Source organism: Stylophora pistillata, chromosome 1, assembly GCF_964205215.1.
Source record: "Stylophora pistillata chromosome 1, jaStyPist1.2, whole genome shotgun sequence".
Taxonomy (NCBI): Eukaryota; Metazoa; Cnidaria; class Anthozoa; order Scleractinia; family Pocilloporidae; genus Stylophora; species Stylophora pistillata.
The window spans coordinates 41195757-41202561 of NC_142519.1; the positions used below are offsets into that span (position 1 = coordinate 41195757).

The 6805-nt window shown below is 39.1% G+C and overlaps 1 pseudogene; it reads right to left on the reverse strand.

The window, feature by feature from the left end:
* Window positions 1-1752: 1752 nt before the first annotated feature.
* LOC148742557 (uncharacterized) lies at window positions 1753-2432 on the reverse strand (annotated as a pseudogene).
* Between the last annotated feature and the right edge of the window lie 4373 nt (window positions 2433-6805).

The window sequence follows — 6805 nt, forward strand, 5'->3', positions numbered from 1 at the left end:
TGAAATTATTGATGCCCTTAGTTCTAAGTTCCTTTCTATCACTAACAATTTCGAAAACAGCAGCTGACGATCTATTCACTTGTCTCACTTTTAATGTCTCGTGCATGTCAGCTGCCGTCAAAATGTTATGGCCTTCATTGCAATATCTACAAATTGCCTCTTTCATTGGACTAATGATGCAATGGCAAACATCCTGGGCAGATTGTGGTTCAGAAAAATCATACCTTGAGAATAAGAAAAGGAAGTATCTCGGTTAGAATAACTGATCTAGCGATACCTGCCATACTAATACAGATGTTACTAGGTAGGCCTAGTGTATGCTCTTGCGTCTACTACCACATTCCACTCATCATGAAAATGCTAATATGAAAATTATACTTTTTAACGATTCTAAAGAGGAAGCAATAAGAGGGCAACTCCGCAATAAATAAATACCTACGCAGTTGAATTCTCTCAGGATGTCCTTTGAGAAAGTAAGCATTCATTCGCTACACGTATTTGTGCGTATAGCAATAGCATGTGAACTAGAGAAGTTTATTAAAGATACGCTTTAATTTGCCTTTAAACAAGGGGGTCGGCGATATGCGACGTTTTCAGGGTAGAGAGGATAATTACGTTCCTGCGATGTATTATCAAAAGATTTTGATCAACATTGTTTGAATCGGCTCTGAAATATAAGTTACTATAATGAACAGAGACAGCAAGAAAGTCTTAACTTAAAAGTTTTGAAGTCGATGAAGCTATGAATTTTCATGTTTTTGAAAGAATGTTTTTGCTTTGTAATCAAAAAGCATTCTCATCTTACCTCATCACCTTGATTCCAGCGCGTGAACCAACGTTAGAGGCAGCTGCAATTAGGTTGTTGTTGTGGTAACAGCCTGCGCCATCTGATCGCAAAAATCCCTCTTTACGGTAGGCTTGATCTGTTTGATATTACCGTAAAGGTTTTCCAGAATTGCGTAAACTGCGTACCAGTCTTGGGCACAGCTTTCAAAAAGATGAACGTGTGCCATAATCTCAAGGCCGTTGTTCTCTGCATTCCTCGTAATAACTCAGTGAACTGACATGCCAGTTTATTCCCCTCTTTCCGAACCACCCAGACTACTTTTCCCTGTATTTCAGTTGGATTAATTTCATGGAACAGTCCATGACAATGAAGGAGGCATTTTTTCGGCGGGACGCGAGCAAATTCTGCTTTGCTCTCTCTTGATTCTTTGTCCTGATTACATGCGCCTTTTACTGAAGAATCGCCTCTCTGGCTTCACCATGGTCGTGTTTCAGGTGTTTTTTCTTCTCTATCCTGTCAAAAGTTATCAGAGGAGATTCAATTTCATTTCCAAATGTCTGAATAACGGATTTCAAACTTTCGCAACTATCCCTGCTAGCTTGAGGCTCATGGGAACAACTTCCTTGAAACTCGGCGTTTTGGGGATCACTCAGAGAAAAACGCATACAGTGGTCGTGGCAAGGACTGCCATCCTCTTGACAGTGCTTCCTATACTCTGTCTTGAGGTATCGCTTTGCATCCATCAGATTCTTCCCAACGTCTTCACACCACTACGCAGTTGCCCCGCCCTCTTCCAATTCCTCCACTATCTTGTGCATTGCTTTAGCTAATTAAACCCTTCCGCTCCGCTTGCAACAGTGTTGTATAGCCCTTGAAGGGATCGCCTTTGAGAGGGCTCTCTTGCTTCCAAAATTCTGTAAAGCGTTGATTTTCCAAGGGGGTCAAAGACTTCCTCGCAACAGTGTTTAACTGAGAGATTGTTCAATCATCGTTGATCGTCCAACAATTCTGATGACATTTGGCAAGACAAGACGATCCCCAGAGTCAAGTTTTAAAGTCCTTGTTCCATAGGCCATATCTTTTTAAAAAATGATTAGTCTACAAAACACAGAAAATGATCAAGTCTCACTAGGTCTATTCGGACTCTGTGGTGTGGCAGTTTGTTGACGTTGAAACCAGCTTCGACACTTTTTGCCTTCTTAATTTGTCGATCGCTCAGTTTTTCAAATGGCTGGTGCATTTTCTTTAAGAATTTCGCTGAATAGCTCGTTGCATAGATACTCAAGATCTGTGTTTTCAAGTTAATCAAAGGTGCCTGTTTGTATGCGGTTATCAGCAACTTCAAGTAAACCAAGCAAACTTCATTTGCTATTGGAGCCTTGAATGCTTGCAATAGTTCTACTTAGTCTTTTAGAGCGATTACATTGCAAACAGCGCGACATGTCTCTTCCACATGATCCAAACATAGGGCTTTTTCATTTGTTGTTACCAATTCCCATTCCTTTTAAAGCCCAGAAGAAACCGGTTCTACTTTTTTTCCTGTGAGTGAGACAGTCCTTGTCATAAACTCATTGTAGGTCTTTAACACGTGCCCATCGGTTTCTTCTTCATCTGATGAGTCACCGTTTGAAAAAGTTTCAGCCATTTCATGCCACTTCCTGAGCAGTCCAAGTGGAATCCCGGTTGTATATTTCGACTTCTAAATCTGGAATAGAAAACATCGCCGATTTTGCCTCCCTTTTTGCTTCCTGAAAAGTCAAAATCAGGCAAGGCAATCAGTAATTGATAACATTTATCACCATCGGACTGATTGCGCTAAGCATTAGAGATCTCTTGCATTTGGGACGCGTGAAGTTATTAATATACATACCTCGACAAGTATGCTATGCCACAACAACCCTTATCTTCAGCTAGATTTCGTTTTTCTTCCTCTGATGTCCTTAGGAAAAGCCACTTATTCTTTAACCGGCTGTTATGTAACTTTCTGCTGCTGCTACAGATGGCTGAAATGTACACAAGAAAGTTATTCTTACAAGTGCCACCTAATTTGACAACCTTACACGCAAAAAGTATCGTTATGGTCATTGCCATCCCTAAGATTATAAACTGTTTATATTCTCTGGTTGCCATCTTAATTGATACAGTTATCATCGTTGTTTCATCTTTTTTTTAAATGACCGCCCTGTTTTTTTGATGTTGCGCATTGTTATGCTAGTTAAACTGAACGAAAATCACGAATTGGTTCCCCCCCCTCTCTCTCTCTCTTTCTCTCTCACGCTCTTTTTTTTAATTATTCCTTTTTATTCATTGTAATTTTTATTTGGACGTCCTTTCCCTATTCTTGTTGTTACTCCTGTTCCTCTCTAATTACTTGTATCAAGAGCAAATAATTGGACATTTTTTAACTCTGTTGCAAATGTTAGTAGCAAGGCTTAATTAAATTTTCCTTGTAAAACGGTTCCTAACTTTTAACACTGTTTAGCCTACCGCACCAATATAAAATTTGTCTATCTCGAAATATTTTCTGTCATGACCAACACTTTACAACTGTGAATGGTTTGTCTCGACTTTAAGAATTTTGGCTCTGGCGGGCAAATCTCCCACCACGCCGCCGACAAATTTTTCACGGATGAAAACTGGACAAAATGGAGTAAATAAACAAAGCCGTGTGAAAACTGGGCAAAACTGACTAAATAAACAAAGCCGTATTAAACTTGAGCGGATGCAAAAAAAGATATAAAATTTTGTCATGAAAAAAATTGTCTTTTGATCTTGTGGAGACTCTGCCTGCTGGTGTAGCTAGGTCCTCACAAATTAACTTTTAATAAAATAAGAACCTTCGCATTCAAGGAACTGAATATAGTACTCACGTGATCGGACTGGAACTATCATTCCAAAACTCGAAAACAACTCTGGCCAGTCTGGCGCGGAATACTCGGCCACCTTTCACTGCCCTATATGTTCCTTTGTGCTCTGGATGCTGACAAGTACTTTTACCACATTTCCAGTGTTTTCCCAAAACGTTCCGATGTTTAGAACATAGAAACGTCCGTTTTATTTTTTCCTTTTCGGAGCCAAAATGACCGTAGTGAAGCAAAATTGACTCGTACTCGAGGATTTCGCTGGATAGATGGTACTTCAAATTACTTGATGCGTCGTCCCGGCATTCCAGGAGAGATATCAGGACTGAAGCTCCGCTTATAATTTTAAGTTTCAATTTACATACCCGCGAAACAAGTCATGGAACAAATGGACAGGTTGGCATAATCACGTCACGCAACATACCAGGCCGGGTTTGCCTCCTAAGGAATGATTAAACTTGTCCCTCAAGAACTTTGTGTAACAACGTAAAATCTCTAATTATGGCAGCAAAGGTTCAGAATTGATTGCATTCCGTGTGCTAAACCTCGGTAGAAACGAGAATTCTTGCAGAAGGTTGTTTTGTTGATAACACCATAACATACATGTTTTGACTTGTTTGTGTGTCCTTTTAAGCGACACCTTATGTCTGAAATGACCAGAATGCCAAACTGGATTATTTAATTTTGATCTACTCCACTCTGTACGTGGCTATTGACCTGATTCAAGGAAAATTATCGAGGAATCGCCTTCCGATCGCCCTTTGCTTACTTTTTCACGCAAGCGTTACGACTGATCACGTTTATGCAACGTTTTAGGACGACTCGCAATTTATTTCTATCCAATTGTTATGAAAACCTAAGATAATTAACGTGGAAGACAAACAAACGAATTTTAAACGGTCAAAGACGTATCTTCGTCATTTTTTAGAATTATGCAAACGAGCTTTGACACGTGCGGGATTAAGTAAAGACACTGATTTGCGTTGTTTTCACGATGATGGTGGTTGAAAGCTAGAGAGTTACCCGCAGGTTTGAAACAATTGATAACCTCCTTGGTGTATAAACTAACCTCAGATATGTATTTTTAGCGCTTTTTAAGCCTAAATCTTGAGAATTCTTTGTTTTAAATTGGTTCATTTTTTATATGCAAAGTAATGTCGAAGGGAAGGGCCTCTTCGGACCACGTTGGTATGAAGCTAGCAATTCTCAGCTTTTTCGTCGATACTCAAAGAACCAAGTTAAATGCAGCGCATGCGTAGTAAGGAAAACACTGCGATTGAATGAAAAGTTGCTTTCTCGGAAATATGCCTATTTCTTGAGAACCACTCATTACAATTTCACGAAATTTGGCACGGAAATACTTAAGGAAATAAGTAACTGGAGTATTGAAAAAATTGATTTTAAACAAAGGAAATTCTAGAAAATCGAGTGAACCTTCAACAAGGGACAATGGAAGATCTCTCTGTTAAATTGTTATCAAAATGGTGTTAACATGTGAGTATCGATACAAGCTCGTTGCATGCAAGTTATAAAAAAATCTAATGACTAGATTTTCCACAAAGAAACAAAACCGATTTTAATTGCCTCTTTATATATATATATTCACGTCGCCATGACAACGGTACATACGTCAGTTCAACTTTCAAAAAAGCCAAAGTTTGTGTTGTTAACTTGCTAGCAGCCAGTTTTGGCGACCGAGAGATCGAGGGCTTTAGAGAAAATGGTGAAAGAAAGAAAGGTATCAAAAACTGTGTTCAGCCACCTTAAACTGTACATTTTAAGTATTTCCCTATGTTCCAGTAGCTTGCCTTATTTCTCTAAAAAGACAAAATTTCGGCATTTAAGAACCCCTCCCCTGATAGGTGAAGGGTCTGGAACCACCATTTTATACTGCTTTTCAATCGAATTTAAAAGGCAGGTTATTTAAACAGAATTTAGATGTTGTTTAGCAAAGCCGCGTTCTAAGCCATCTTCATGATGGCCGAAGTTTTTATTTGAACATTAATTTTTGTGAACATTGTCAAGAGGGCCGAAAGCAAATCGTGGAAGGACATTTGAACCCAGTTATAGATAATCCCCAAGGACCGATAATCAATCACTCATTGATTTGAATTTTAAGAAGGTGAAAAGGTCAGGTTTTCTGAGCTTAAGGCGGTTACAGGAACCTTAAAAAAATAGGAGTATATATTCTTCCTACAAAACATCAGTTTCCACAACATCTTTAAGAAAGCGCTTATTTTGCAGTTGACTTGTTGACTATAGGGACCTGTCCAACAACAAGTTACAGTATCTACCACCACGAGTATTTGCTGGCATTAACGTTTCTGAGTATGCTAGGATAACGCTGTGATTTCTTTTTTTTTGGCTAAAATAAAAGTCATTTGTCATATCTTCATGTATCCTATCAGACTCGGATGAAAAACTCATGAAGGGGAGTTACTGGGCAAAGGTTCATTCTTTAATAGCTGACAGTTAAAATAAAATATGTGTTCGTGGCTCAAAGGAAAATTTAGTAAGTATACGATGTGTGTTATGAAATTTTTGTTGAGGGTTCTGGAGGAACTAAAAGCAGTCTGGAAGTTTACACATAAATAAGTAAAATGAACAGATATCAGTGGCTCAGCTGAAAATTTGGACAGGCACGATTGCTTAATTTTTTTTAAAAATTCGGTATTTCATACTATAATTCAGGAATGATGTTCCGTGTCAGTTCACCGGCCTGATCATAATAATGCAAAAAGCTCTACACGAGGAGTTCGGGAGCCCGTTTGTGTCAGAGAATTTGCATTGTGCCATTAGCTTCAGCGGTATTGTAGCGGTTGTAATGAATCGTTCATCAGTGGTCCTATACATGTAGTCGATCTGTTCCAGCTTTTATTAGCGGTGTTGTAGCTGTTGTATACAAACGTTCATCAGCACTGTTACAACGGTTGCGTTCAAGGTTTATCAGCTCAAGAAGATGTCTTAAAGCGTTCATCAGACACATGCCATCTCGCCAATTTCTCCGTCAAACCTTCACAGTTTAGGAGGGTCATTAAGTCATTCAAGAATCCAGAGTAGTTCAGGCTCGTGGCTTATCCCTGGGGTATTATAGTCCCCCCATCAAATCCCTGAGGTAAAATGCTAGATTTAGCTTTTGTAGTTGTCCTGAGTGCTC